This window comes from Phalacrocorax carbo, chromosome 4, assembly GCF_963921805.1.
Source record: "Phalacrocorax carbo chromosome 4, bPhaCar2.1, whole genome shotgun sequence".
In the NCBI taxonomy this organism is placed as follows: domain Eukaryota; kingdom Metazoa; phylum Chordata; class Aves; order Suliformes; family Phalacrocoracidae; genus Phalacrocorax; species Phalacrocorax carbo.
Window position 1 is genome coordinate 75,954,713 of NC_087516.1, and position 15,759 is coordinate 75,970,471.

The following is a 15,759-nucleotide window of genomic DNA, read 5'->3' on the forward strand; positions in this document are numbered from 1 at the left end:
CTGGAATTGTTGGTGGGTATTTCCCAGAACGAACTGTAATTTGATAAGTGTATGAACTTCTGTTTCTACAGAATGGTATGTGCACTAGGAAGCATGTACAGTGATTAACACTGAGTGCTGTTAATACCCAGCCCTGGGTCAGATTAATTTCAACAGAAGCATTTTTCAGCAGAAAGTGCCATTAAAATTGGATCTGCAATAGTGCCTTTTCCATTCATCTTCTTTTTGCAGAACTCTCAGTTTCCTCTCTCACTACTCACCTCGTTCATTTAGATTTTAAGCCCTTCAGAGCAGGGACCGAACTCGCTCCATGTTTAAACCATCCATTCTGCAGTGGCATCCCTCCTTGTTTGGAGTCCCTTTCTTAACTATAATCCCAGGTATAACCTTTAATTAGAGAAAATACCTTGCAGAAATATTCTGCATCACTTGCCCAACCCTAGCTAAATGACAGAAAACATTAAGGAAAATAAAAGGCATTTAAAGAAGAAAACCAGAATGTGGTATAACGAGCTTTTGGTGTCATGTCATCATGAATCAAGTTTTGATAAATCATTTCCTGTGAAAATTGAAGAATAAAACCCAAGGACTTGTTCAGCTGCTTATTCTGCTGTCTTAGATCTGGCTTCTTTCCAAAGAGGGTGCACAAAAAAGATGTTAGTGCTGCATTTCAGATCCAAGTGCCAATATCAGTAAGTATTTTTCAGAAAATAAAACTTCATTGTTAACCAAATTTATTTAAAAACAAATCAGCAGGACCTCTTTGTAATTATGTATGTGCCTAGCTATTTGCAAAATCTTTTATTTATCTGTAATCCTTCAGAGGATGTAGTAGAAAAGGGCCAGTTCCTCTGAGTTTCCCCCGTTCTGAGTCTAAAAGGGTTTAATTGTCTGCACAGATGTTGGTCTCAGCAGGGTACAGTAGCTCTCTGTTATTTTTTAAAAGGCGGGGGAAAAAAAGTTAAAGATTTTGTGAAAACTAATACCCTTACTATTTTCTTGGAGCATCTATGTAAATCCCTTTTCCCTGTCTCTGCCCACATCTGAGCATACAAAAAGACTGACTATATTTCCAAATGGTGCTGGACACAAAACCATCTTTCTGCGTCCCCCGCCCTGTGCCAGCGGAGGGGCCAGCCGTGCGCTCAGCCCAGCCCAGCCCAGCCCAGCCCAGCCCAGCTCAGCCCTGCCACTGTGCTGCAGCCACTCTTGCATGCCTAGTGTCTGGCCAAGTCGTAAAACAGCACTGCGATGCTTTTTTTTTTATAAAAAGGCAATAAGAGCTCACTTGAATCATGTACATCATTTTTAAAAATGCAAATTACATTGGAAGAAAATATCTTATTTCTGTTACACATATAGGAAGGAACCTTCAGCAAAGTAAGAATGACCACCTCCCAAATAAGAAAGAAGGAAAACTGGTAATGAAATGATGAAATGAGTTTGTCAGTTGCCTTTCCAAATCTAATATAGCACTTACATATGTTTTTAAATTTTGTAAATGTAATTTGGATTTCATGCTTTCTGTTAAATTTAATACATTATTGTGACTGGAAGTCATCTGCTAATATGTTTTCACAGCATTCTCCAAAATGGATGATAACCTCATATTTCTTCATTAATTAATATTTCACAGAATTCTCCACTCATTTCATGCTAGCTCTTGTTGGTTCTGCCAGAGTTATCTGAACCTCAGTTACAACTATTTCCCCGTTTTTCAAAATAATTGTATCCCCAGAAAGCTATTAATTACATTTAAAAGCACTACCATTAGCCAAGGCCTTAATTATGCAAACATATTCAGTGTCCCCATGACATTTAGATAATCAAGGTGGTACCGTCTAAACAGCAGCCCTATGATTAGGTCTTTCTGCCCTTGGCTGAATAATCTTCCCTGCACCTGTTGTGCCCCACAGAAATAATGGGATATCTTATAAAATAATAAAAAAACAACCCCAAACAACGACTCTGACCCCAGTTCACTCCCTGAAATAACATTCAATTTTCTCCATCAGCAAAGGACATTGTCCAAGATACCTACGGATTATTAGTTGGCTTTTTACAGGCAGAATTTTGAAAGATGAAAGCTATCCTTACCTAGTGTGTTTTCTTTCAAATGTCTGTTTATAGATCAATTATTAAATAAAAATAAATGAAAAGGTCCTCCAGTTATGCGGATCAATATCCAACTATTCACTGACAGAAGGGAATCCCCATAAGGCACAATTAAATTCTGCAGCAAGCAAAACCCACGTACACCAGCTTTCTCACCGCTGTCAAATGGGATATTCTGGAGGATACGTAATATCTATGTGGGATAATGAATAAATGCAGAAAAATAATAATTCATAGCTGGTTACTAGAACAATAGCTTACAATCCTTGATTAGGATCTTTGGGTCCCATTTTCTTTGGATTATAGTAGTAAAGCAAAGTGTTTTGCTAGGAAGTGCCGCTTCAGTCCTCATGCTTTGTTTCATCGTAAAATAAAACTGTGGCATAAACATGATATGCTGCAAACTGAAAGGTTATTTTGCTCAGCAGCGGTCGCTGCAGGTGGATTTGCTTGTACTGGGTGGACGTGCCACCTCCTGCACTGGAGCAGGTGCCTGTGGTTCCAGCAAGGCTGCCCAGGCTTTCCCCCCTCCCCGGCACCCGCAGGAGGTACCGCGGGGACCCCATCCCTTTGTCCCTGAATAAAGAAGTCTCAAGGTAATAAACAACACGGACTCTTGCTCTGTTATCAACATCGATTTCAAAATCCGTTTGTGCTACTGAACAAACCCTGTATGAATTCCTTCCACGGAGGTTCCTCCTGTTTATCGTCCGCCTGCGCTATTCACTCCTTTCCTATAGCGACTGGAAAGGCAGTGCTCGGTACCCTCGATACACCTTGATTCCTTTCTGTTTCCAAGTCCATGTGTTGCCTGAGAGCCTTGCTGATATCATGATAACCCTCCTCTTAAAAACAAGAAGGCATCAATGATGATCGCACGCCGTGTGCGTCGCGGGCGTTAACCTGCGGAGCAGCGCCCTGCTCGTGCACCCCGCTCTTCGGGGCATCACGCCGGTACCAGCGGGGCAGCCGCAGGCAGCCGCGCTTTTATCCTTTTATAGAGCTCTCTCCTCCGCGTGTCTGATAATTGGACATCCGCCTCTTCCTTTCATATTGAAAGTTAATCCCATTGAGCCAAATTTCGCCTTGGATTCTGGTATTCTTGGGAACGCTGCACCACAGAAATGAAAAGCCTTGTTATATTCGCTGCTAGGTCCATGTTAACCGGTGTTTTAAAGCAGAGCTTTCTCATCATTCCTCCTAGAGCCTGAAATCACGTCTGAAAGCTTGTGGTGCCATGTGTCCGCTTCAGACAACAAATACTTTCCTCATCATCGTCTGCAGAGCATCTCGCTACCCTTGCTCAATGGATGCCTGGCAAAACTGATTTTCTTTCTACCTTCCAAAAACCGCCATTTTGTGATTCTTACTATGAAATGTGTGATTCAGATGATGAGAGAAAGATCTTGCCGTTATTAATATTGATGACTGTTTCTCCCTCCTTGGGCAAGCCTGACTTTCCTAATTAACAAAATGTTGTCAATGCTGCCTGGGAATACGGGAACCCACAAAATGGTTTTATAGAATTGGCTGTTATACTTCTGTACATCAAATGCTTTCCAAGGTAACGGCATCTGGCATCAGAATCTGGAACACAAATTATATTTGGTAATAAAGGCAAAAAATCAATGTCTGTACTGTGAAGAGGAACGGGAGTATTGCATTTTTTAAAATGTAGTAGAGTACCAGAGATTATTTAAGCATGAATTTCACTGGCATATTTACTATCATTTTTAAGTGAAGAAAATTTGGAACAACACTGACCTTATGCAAATTCATCTATTTCCAGGCATTTCCATATGTCCAGTTATTGTAAATTTTTTAAAAAATATTTATATAACATTAAACAAGCCAAGAGCTTACCATACAATGTTGTATATATTCATATGTGAAAGACTACATGTAAAAGGAAAGGTTTCAAAATACTGAGAGAGCTTAAGAAGATAAAATGTTCATCTTCCTTCTACTGGAATAGAAAAATTCCCAGGATTTCACCTTGTGGATGTATCAAGTAGGTTCTTGCAATTGCCAAAATATATTTGTAAGCCAGTAAACCAGTGAGGATTACATTTCTAGGCTAATTAATAAGCAAGCAGCGTGCTTTGCTCTGTGTTTGATGCAAATACTGGAGAAAACTTGCAGTATCTTAGCTCATACGCCGTATGTAGCCTGGAGCGTGTCTTGCTTCAGCTCCTGAGCAGGGGGCCTGAAAGAATTACCTTTGGATGGGATCAAGGACGTGAGATTAGAGTTGCCCTGATCCTTTGAGCTGCTCATATCATCTGACACCTTCAGTCACATTTGTTCTGTGATGATTTTCCCACTGTCCCTTATGACTTAGCGATACATAACGATAAAATTAAGTCAGTTTTAGCAGTCTTGAAGACAGTCACTGACGAATGTTTATTTGTATCTGTACTCTTATTAGTTTCCCCTCCCGGTTCCCCTTGGGCTATATCTACGTGCCCTTTTTCCTTCGCAGGTTCAGGTGGGGCCGTTGCGTTCTGTGGCTGGCGCTCGGGTACATTGACTTCTCCAGCGCCGAAGCATTGACTCCTTGTTCAAAAGCTAAACAAAATGGAGTGATTGTGTTCAATCACTGAGCCGTGCTTTGAGGCTGAAGAGCGGGCTGTCTAAAGTTGAGAGAGCTTCTCCTGTCATCTCCATCTGTCAGTCACAGGTACTATAGAAGTTCCTAGGCTCCATATCCTCACCTTGTGTCTTCTGACTGAAAGGTGATTTAAGAAATTCTCTGTTCTCACTTAAGAGTGAAAGAGTATTGTAATGTCAAGCTGAGATTTATTTATGGCCAGCAAAGACAGGGAAAAGCCATCATTAAAGATGGGAAACCCTGGACCCGACAAAAGCCTCTCGCGGTCTCTCTCTCTCGCAGTTCTCCGTGACTACATCAGCAACGGTTACGGCACTTCCTTTGGATCCAGGCAGGAGAAGGAAATGGAAATGAAAGGCTTTGGCTGCTGCCACAAAGGTTTCAGCTCAGTAATGTCTCTTGTACAGCCGGAGACTGCAGTAGCCTGTGTTTACCCAGAGAACTCTTCAATAATGTACGGTCGGCTGAGGAGTGTGTTATAAATCCGGTAGGATTGAAACAGCAGGAGATAGGGGCTGCTTTAATATCCAGATTGGCTCAGAAACTTATGCTGTGAGGGTTTCCCAGTGTGGCATTACCGTCACAGCAAACCTTCCATTTTGTACCCATTAACACTCCCCAAGAAGGAATAAAAGGAGATAAAATCTAAATTTTCATTAAAAGGAGCACGATTTCTCTCCGGCAGTCCATAAAACCCCGTAATTAATAGAATGGAAGCTGACAGAATGCAAAAAATTATGCTTTTGCCAGGCATAGATCTAGCCGTCCCTGAATATAGTTTGACTGTTCTGGCTGGCTTTGCAAGGCAGTGACATGGCAAATGCTCTGTAACTGCGGAGGAAAACGTCGCCCCTGGTCAGCACAGGCAGCGCAACTCTCCCGCCAAGAACTGAAAAGTGCCATCTCAGATACAACGTTCTTCTCTAAATAATTTATTCTGTGTCACACAGATTGGATTAAAAATAAAAGATGGGATTAAAGGGTTTCCATTTTCTTGTCTTTTTTTTGTTTTTGTTTCTCATTTCAGACATTGAAAGGGACAGAAAAGGAAAGAATTGTCTAAATATCATAATACCTTTTCTTCTTATAATTACAGTTATTTGTCATAAATACATATCAACGTATACCTCACTTATACCTCTCTGTTCAAGTGCTAAGCGTACTGGAGTTAGTGATGTGCAACTGGCGGCTATCAAAGATTTTTTTCCAGCTACATTTTTTGTTGTTGTTGTTAACAAGGAAACCTGTGCATACCTGCAAATCTCATAATTTTAAAGCTGAAAAAGATGTAAGTTCCACAAAGGCACTAAACTTTGCTTTGCAGTTTGAAACATACAGAAGTTTTCTATGGCTTCTTTCACTTCTGTCTTCCCATGTTTGGCCGCGATGGATGCGCCTGGGTGCATGTTACAGAGAGAGAGGGAAGAGGTATGGGAGCGGGGGTCTTGAAAGTAGGGGAGACAGAGGAAAAAGGAGTTAGAACAAGTATGGATGTAAGTGGGTCTACTTAACACCACACACACACACTTTTTTTTTTTTTCCATTTAGTAAGAAAATTCAACTTCACCTTAATTTAAAAAGGATGAAGTAGACCTACATAGATGCACACATCAGCATTTGACATGCTGATGTCAAAACTCAAGCTGTAATCTCTCCTCTGCATGTGAAGAGCTTTTATTTGTCTTGGTATTTCTTAGCAGGGAATTTCATTTAGCATACATACACAGTCATGAGCTAATTTTGATTTCAGTGGGAATTCCATAGACACGAGGTGAGAAATAAGGCAAGAAGGTTGCTCTATGGCAACAGCAGGGATGGAGGAGGAAATGAATTCAGTGGTACAAGGGCTGCCTTGCTCTGGGAGGTCTGTGTGTTCCCAGATGGCATACAACGTAAGGAATGCCATTGGAAAAGTTAACACGTGGTCTCACAAGTATGTTTTTTCCAGTTTCTGGAGAGGGTCATTAGGGAGGGAGGGTTGAGCTGCTGTCCCTGTAATTGCTCTGTTGGTGGAAACTTCCCTCAGAGGTGCTAATTACCGATCAGTATTCAGCCGGGCCACGGCACAAAAGGGCACAGATTTAGTACCCCACCACAAACGCCCTGATTCATCCAATCTGTAAGCATATAGGACATGCAGTAACAGGTTCTGGCTGTCACACATCTGGCCAATAAAGTTTCTAATGACCAAATATAAATTGTTCTCTGCCTTCCACATAATGAAGGATCTAAAATACTGGGTGGCATAACAGTTGGCAAAGAGGAACTGCACTAGGCATTAAGCAAGCGCAGGATGTGGCCCAAAGAATGAGGCCGTAGTCTCCTCTGTAGCACTGGAAAGAATAATTATTGATAAAAGTGGCATATCTGAGATATTTTTGCATGGCTTGCAGGTCTTTCCAGACTCTGCTTTTTAGATTTAATATAAAGAGCTCCATGATAAGGATTACCTATCTGTGTGTCTGTATATTAGAGGTATTTTTCTGTATGTTAAAGACTTTCTATTCAGTTCTAGGTGTATCTTCTTTAAAAAAATGGTGTCATCTTGTGCCTGTAAAATTCAAAGAATTTGAGACACATATGATGATTAGATTTCAAATCAATGTCTTCATGTAAACCTAAATATGAATATTTTAAAGTGAAAAGAAACCGTGGTATTCTGCATTACAGTTATTGCTGAAAAATATTTCTACTGCTCTGGCCCTACAGGACTTCTGATATTTGCCAAGAGAGCCTAGTCACACCTCATTGCGGGAGGAGGAGAAAATACCTTAAAGGAAATCTGAGGCATTCATATTAATGCCTTCAGAAACACAACCCTATTTTATCTACAGATGTAGGTAGCTTTGCTGAATCTCCATCGACTCTGTTTGGAGGGGAAGAATGACAGATTTCTGATATTCTTTTTCTTAGACCTTAGCACTGAGTTAAATAGGTTTTTGTTTGCAGACGTCAATGACTTCTAAACAATGCCACCGTTGTGAAGGCCTGCCCTCGACACTGCAGCTGTCTGGAGTGGCCTTCCTTTTGAGGAAACCGCTCCCAATTATCTTTCCCCTTAATGAGCATTCCTTATTTCTGAGAAGTTGTAACCTAGAGGCTGAGGTTGTATTGTTATGACAGCACAACTCTGTATTGATGTCAAGCTTGTAGGTCCCTTATCAGTTGTCTGCCTCAGCGTATTCAGACTAGGACAAACATCACTGAGGCGACTTCATTGACAAAAGTCCCTGTAGCACTCGGAAATCCTCGATGCTATCAGGGAGTATCAATAGACAGGGGTATAACATAACAAACTGAAACCTCATAGCCCCATATGCTTTTGTAACACCGAGACCTGAATTTTCCTCTGTGCAGCGCTGTAGGGCCTGCCAGCAACGGGGGATCCTTCACTGGTGTGCAATGTCCTACAGCTGGCTCTTCGGCGGTGCTGGTGGCTGCTGTGGGCTTTCTCGCGGCGCACCGAGAAAGTTTGTTACGCTGGGAAAGACTTTCCCATCATTCTCGAGATGCCCCTAACTAAAATAACTCTCTTCTTGCAGAATTAATTTGCAGCTTTAAACTGTGGTTGGCTACCATGGCAAAGCTGAGTGCTTTGGGGCTGGAACTAGATGATCTTTAAGGTCCCTTCCAACCCAAACCATTATATGAGTCCACGGCCAAGGTCCATTCACCAACACCTCATTGGTAACGATTCTGTGTCTAACACACAGATGCAACTCTACAAATATGGTCTACAAATGGTCTACAAATATGACCATGATGAATACTACTCCAAAAGTATATTTTTGCCTTTCTCAAGAATATTTTCTCATTAACAATGAAAAAAACAGGCTAAAAAATCCAAGTATTTCGTGAAATAAAATTGCGAAATTTTATTTGGTCAGCCACTTCCTTTAAATTTTGATTTAAAGGATTTTATAGTACTGCATAAAAATACATTTCAAAATCAAAAGTGACTTTGAAAGAGAACATCAGAATCTTACCGTTAGAAAAAATGCAGAAGTGAATTATGACATCTTGAAAGGAAGGTATTTCTATTTTTTATCCTAAATATAGGAGTGTTGCAGCTAATAGTTTCAGATAGGCAAAACTGTGACTCTGGATGACATATAGGTATCCTCTGTTCCTGAAGGAGAATTAAACGATTTTTTTCCTTCACAGCCTTTAGGTGCATGAATTTACATACATCATACGCTGTACTATGGTGGGTTTATAAGGCTGATAAAAATTATGTATTAAGGTCACATTATGTTTTGAAAACCATGTGTGGAAAAAAAGCACACAGACGGAGAAAGAGACAAAAAGGAAGTCATCATCTGGGAAAAAAGGCTAGATTTGGCAAACAAGGCTCAGCCCAGAAAAAAACATGTACTTCTGACTATACAGAAGCATGTGGCTTAATGAGGCTCATGTGGGCATTAGGCTGGCTTGGCAAGGAATGCCGCCAGAAGACTGAAACTGGAGCAAATCATGAGGCAGATATAAATCAACTTCAAAAATGGAGTTGAAAGAAATACTAAAGAAAGAAGTGTTTGTTAGATACAGAATTAAAAACTAGCACTGAAGAAGTATTCCCTTTTACCGTTGCTACATGTCACTCTACACTCAGAAGTGTATCAGAGGGCTCAAAATCCCCCAGAATCGCATGTAAAAATCAAATAGTCCATCCCAAGCGAGATACAAAAAGGTAGTGAATTAGCTCCGCAGTTTGATACCAGATACTCATTCAGCTATTAGAGAGGCTTTCTTCACGGTCACTGCTGAGCTCGGGTGTGCTGGCTGGAGGACCTAAATATCCACCCAGTGGGGACATCCATCGCTTCCCACCCTTCTGAGAGCCTGAGCAATCCCCAGGAGCCTGCTAAGGGACAGCCTGAAGTCGGCGGTGCTTTTTGATACCCCTCTCGGCGCCTGTCGGCGGGACGCTCGCGCTGACCGTTTGCGTGTGTGCTTGTGTGGGTGGGAGAGGGAACACGTGCAGTTTCCGATGCAGTAAGGCGGCGATACTGTCCAGTGCTCCCCTGGCAATATTTCGGCTGCGAACAATAGCGCTTTATGTGTGCGAGCGCTGACATACGACACTGGGAGAGGGAGCCAGCGAGGAGAGCAGCTGCAGCTCGCGCCGTGCAGCCCAATTCCTCCCGCTCTCCTCCGCAGCCGAGTGCCCCCGTTCCCTGCGAGCAAATGGAGCCCCCCAAGTCCACCCCCAGAGCGGGGTGGGTTTTGCTCATGCCCCTCACAGACAGCATATTAAGCTGGAAGGACAGCTTAATATATAATAACAGCTGCGTGTTTGCTCCCGTACGTTGGCATTCATTGCCACCCGTTTTCTTCCCGCCACCTTGTGCTATTCAGATAGCAGCAGAGCGAGGGGCTTTGCGAGCACATAGAAGTACAAGCGCCCTGCAGTGTTTTAGAACCGTGTCCTATTGCCTTTGCTTTACTGGCTATAACCGGCAAGTGACAGCTGCATTTAGATGTAAATCAATAGGGCTTTTCTTTGGATAGTCACAGCTGGCATATTTTTCTCCTCTAGGCTTTTCGGTATAAAGAAATTGTGGCACTACCTACGAACTGGTGAGTGCCTGCAATCTGGCCTTCTGGGAGAAAGAGGACATGTGCTAAAAGGGCAAGTCCCAGCAAAACCCATCCAGAAGGTCTCGTTTGCCTTCCAGACACACGACTCCAGTGCAAACCTCATGCTAAACGCGAAGATCCAGCTTCTCTCGTTGTTTTATATCATTTGTGTGTTTTGGCTCCCCTGTAAACTTTAGAAACTGTAATCAAAGGTGTTGCAAAATCTGTCTGTACTTCCCCTCTTCAATGGGAGCTTGCAAGAAGGAACACGACCGCCTGCCCTCGTGGTTGCCGCGCTGCTTGGCAGGTGGAGGCTTGTGGCCTGAGCTCCGTCTCACAGGCTCTGCACGGCTCAGTCTCCAGACCGAGGCGTTTTCTATTCTCTTTTCAGAAGTGTAATAGCTACCACAGGAGCTGTGAAAGCAGCTTGCACGGAAAGACGCTGACGGCTCTCTTTTCAGGAGTATTACCCAGCCTGCCTTTCGCAGCCCTGAGCATCTCCGGAGCTTAGTCCTCTGGCCACGCATCCCGGTGGCCCGTCAAGGCTGCTCTGGCTGGACTCGCCTTCATGGGGCATGGCTGAACCTGCCTCTCTAGTCTGAAGCAAAGGATGACGGGGCAAGGCATAGGAGACACAGCAAGCTCAGGCATAGATGGCAAAGAATATATAATCAGGGAGGTGTGAAATCTGCCTTAGTCTGAAAAGAATCCCAAAGAGTAGCCCTCACAAACATGCACTATTCCCTCCTTTGCAGTAAACATTTACTCAGGTGCCACTTAACTGTCACCGTTTCACTCCTCCGTATGCAGAACCCATCTTCTTTCTTTTTTTTCTGTATGTATCCGGCATATCAGCAGCTCCCAGCCGCAATTCCCTGATGTCGGTGCCGGCTGCCGGGGGCTGGGGGCAGGTCTCGGGCTGGAGGGAATTGAGCACCACTGATTCAATTAGCCTCCTGTGACTCACGGCTCAGAGAAGTGCCAGGAATTGATGGGCTTGGGAAAATACTTCTTTTTTTCTAATCAGGAAGGAGCAAATCCCAGGAAGCCCAACAGAGCATATGAACATCAAAGAGTCCAAGAAAGCCAGGCTGGCCAAATCCCAGTACTGTGGAGGCGAGCCCAAGCAGCCTAGCAGGACTCAGTGGAACCAAGAAAACCTCATGATATTTTCAACATCTGCATAATCCAGTAAGACAATAAATTATTTGTCACCTAGTTGCAGAGAGCAGATTTGAAAGTTGAGGTCTGGGAAGCTGCTGGCAAGCTTACAGCTTTCCAGTTTACTACTTTTTCTTTTATTTTTTTTAAGTATCTGGCTCCAAATATTGAAGAAACATGTAAAAAACAAAAGTATCTGAATAAATATACTTCTTATTTTAATACAACTCCTTTGTTTTGCAAATCATAGACAAAGCATCAATTATTTATCTGGCATCAGTATAACATTCTGTTGAACTGCTAGTAGATTATATTATTTCCAGGCTAAGGATATTCTTTTGCTCGCTTATCAACAAAGATATCTCTTATGGTAACAGAAGCTATGGATGTTCTGTTCGTGCTGCAGAAAACAAGATAATGAAGAAGCCATTATCAGAAATTATCGTTTTTGTCATAATTCAGATCACCAACTTTTGTAGTTCCCTCAGAAAAGGAAAATCATCTGTCCTTGGCCTGAGAAAGAAGTGTTTGCTTCTACGCTTACATACAGAAGAAAAAGGAAAAAAAATAAAAAGAGTAAGCTTGATGTATAAAGATGAGTAGCATAGAAAAATAAATACTGATAGGGTATATTACAGAGCCAGAAGTTTTGATGTGGTGGTGATGAATTTCCTCCTTCTTAGGTGTTTTAACTGAGGTCAAGGGTTGGACAGACAATATTAAAACAGCAAAAACCTGTGAGCTCCCAAGTGGTCTACCCAACCCTTCAACCTGTGCATTACTTGGTTTAGAAGGGGACAGCTACAGAGAAGTCAGAATCTATGTTTGCATCAGCTAAAAGATTGGTTCACCACCACTAAACATTGCCATCATTTTATTTTTATTACTTTAACTCAAATGATGGGTAGATAAATAAAGATTTATATGAGTGGTTTGCTTTATCTAAGACCCTTGCCCAGAAAACCCCCAAACAGTAAAGACAACACCAGCAGCAATTTCCCCAGAAGCACTGTAATTTCAGAGCATTCATTTTCTCCAGGTATTCTGATAGCTTGTTTTGAGATCATCAAGAGGTAAACCTGAGGTTACCTGTGATAATGAATGAATCTGAGGAAAAAAGTAAGTATAATAAACCCAACAGACTGGAACAGTAAAGCTATCTCACCAAGAAAGAGGGCAGCAGCTGTGAAGGAAAAAGCGCTCATTTCCCTTTGGTTAGAATTGATTTTTTGGGGTTAAGAAGTAGAATATACTCCTTTCTCTGTGTTCTCACCAAGATTCAAGAATTAGGACTGTGGAAAGAAGACCTATTAATCGTGAGATAATTTCTGTCTTCAAATAACAACAGTATGAAATTGCAGAGCGAAATGGCATCATTTTTTTGTAAATGATGACTGTCACCCAGAACCAAGGTGGGAGCAGTTCTGTTCAGCTTGGTGCTATTCAGTAACGCTGGTGTTAAAACGACACTCAAGATGAGCCAGGCGGACATTTCCTCCTCGTCTTCCCCTCCCCGTCAGGCTCAGGTCTAGAAATATCTACCCGCATCCCTGCTTTTATATGGCTGTTACCCGGCTAACACCCCAATAAACACACCTTGTCATAGTCTATTGCTAACAGGCCTCATTCAAGGATATTTTCATCGACATCAGCACAAACGTAGGCCAAATATCTGTAAATCCAAAGACAGCTTTAAAGTTGATTTTTGAGCTTTAAATTTGATTTTTGTTGTAATATTTACATTTAGGGGAGACACTTATTCAGTTATTCTTATGTCCTTTACAAAGGTTAGCAGTAGGTCTTAGTGTCTGCAGCTGTATTTTTAACCATTGTGAAGATCCGTGGGTTTATGAATGGAAAACCTGTTGGCCTTGACTTCATCCAGAACCTAGAGTGGGCCCTTTCTGTCTCTGTGCTGTGCTTGTGCAATTTCTCTGCGCTGACTGATTTGTTGCATGCTCACTTACGCGTTCAAGGTCAAGTCCTTGGACGACTCCAAATGCAGTGCCATAAATAAGTGATATCTTCACAGAGGAAAAACCACTACAGCGGTACTCATGCTGAAGCGGGGAGAAGAGATCAGCGTACGGTTTTATTCTTGCATTGCGTGTGCTGCAGGGTCTTCCATTGGCCACCGCACCGCAGAGGGGACACGCCACACAGGCTTTGGTGGGCTTCCAGCAACCAAGCAGGTCATTCTCCACCCAACAGACAATGGAGTCAGCAACTCACATGAGCCTGGTGCCATATCAGGTTCTGACTACTAGCATGCTACCAATTAACCCTATTATTTATTATGTGAAACAAACAAAAGCCAGGAGTGTAAACTGAGAGAGTGGGGTAAGGAGGAGACGTGAGTGGAAGCACATACTCTTCAAAAGGCTCTTAGATGTTGCTAGATTTATTAACTTATTCCCTAGGTTTTCCTGCCAAAATAATATTTGGCAAAAGAGGATTGTTCTTTAAAAGGTTACCGAATGAGCACAACATGGCAATATCAGTTTTGAAAAGACTTTTGAAGAGCAGCCCACTACTTTTTCAGTTGTGTTGCCATGGCTTTCTTGTTTATTTTCTGCCGCCACGCTGGATTTGTTCTGTTTGCTTTGGGTCGTTCAGCTTATGACATAATAATTAATATTGTTTGCTAGCAAAACACATTATCAGGAGGAAGTGTGATCAAAAGGTTGGTACAAGATTAGGCGCCTGGAAAATGGCATCTTCTTCCTTGGAGAGACAATAATAAAGACCGATCACATCACCTCTTTTTACCGCTGTTCCCTCATGTGATTTGTCTGCTTAACTTGTCACAGAAGACATCTTGGAGGCGGTGAACAACACAATGGGTCCCAGCTTCAGCTGGAGTTTCTGAGTGTTACCACTGTTACTTCTCTTAATGCAATCCCAGCAGCAACCTTGTCCCAATTTTAGAGGTGGACAGCAGAGCCACAGCTGAGATGTCACACAAAGGCAGGAATAAAAGTCCTGAAGTATAAGGAATAATAAATTTAATTATACGACCGCTTGGCCCAGAAGCTGCCAATTAAGACAAGGCTGTGCCTACTCTTTAGCAAATGCAGGTATGTGGGAAACAAATCAAGTGGAACAAGATGATTAAGGTGGAAGCAGCTCATCCATCTGGAAAAGTAGAGGAAATAGTAAGATCTGTACTGAAGGTATATGCAATTTAAGGTAGAGAGAAATAACAAAAAGGATTTCCTGATGATCCTTAAAAGAATATTTTTAAGATTTCAATTGAACAAGTTAAAAACAAAACAGAACAAAACAAAAACAACAAAAAAAACAAGGAAAGCCTTTGCAGACTTTAAAAAAAAAAAAAAAAAGAAGAATAGCCCATAGAATTACTGGAATTCAAGTTGAAGTACAGCCACAGGAGCCTTAACTTCTCTAGAAACCACTAAAATTTTTCAGTGTGATCTAGGAAGGAGAAAATTTCCTTCACAAGTCGAACAAAGATTAATTTCCTGGAGGAAGGAGGCCTTATAACATGCAAGGAGAATTAGAGTGCCTTCATGGAAGAGAAAGTATGCATTTCTGCTCGTGATAACAAAGTTGAGCAGAATATTGAGTAGCGGCCAATACCTTTCATAAGGTTAAACCATTTTTGGAATTTCATGATCTCAGGAATAATTTTGAAACAACATATCATTTGTACTATTATTTGATTTTTCGAAGTAGTATTGAAATTGAGAAAATTTTTTTGGTAATGTGTTAGATATGTATATGAGAAAGAGAGAGAGATGGAAAGAAAGGACAGATTTAACTTTTGACAAGTACTGCCAGCAGAAATAGAGGATCCTGTAGGTTCTAATTCTTCTTCTGTTCTTCTAATTTCCAAAATCATTTTGATATGCACACAGAATGGTGACTGACTTTTAAAACCGCACTTAAAAAAAAAGAGTCTAAAAAAAAAAAAAAGCGGAGGCAGATAAAACCCAAGTTACCCAAAAAAGTAGCGGGGGTTGCAAAGACTTCACCTGCCCAGCCTGGTGGCTGAAGGTCTCCTCCCTCCAGGCTGCTCGTCCAGATCACGCGTGAGCTGTGGTCGATGGGAGCTCCAAGGGTGGCAGCGTACCACGATCACCTGGGATTTTGTGAGGGGATTTTGTGACTGAAATGTTGGATGTTTCAGCCTTTGCTTAGATGCCATCATCTTACTCTGGCTTTGTGGAAAATACTTAGTAGGGCACATTTAATACCTACAATTTAAATTTTTTTTCTTAAAAATAATATGCAATTAGGTAGTTCCTTCAGGTTTTCTTTCCTATCTTCTT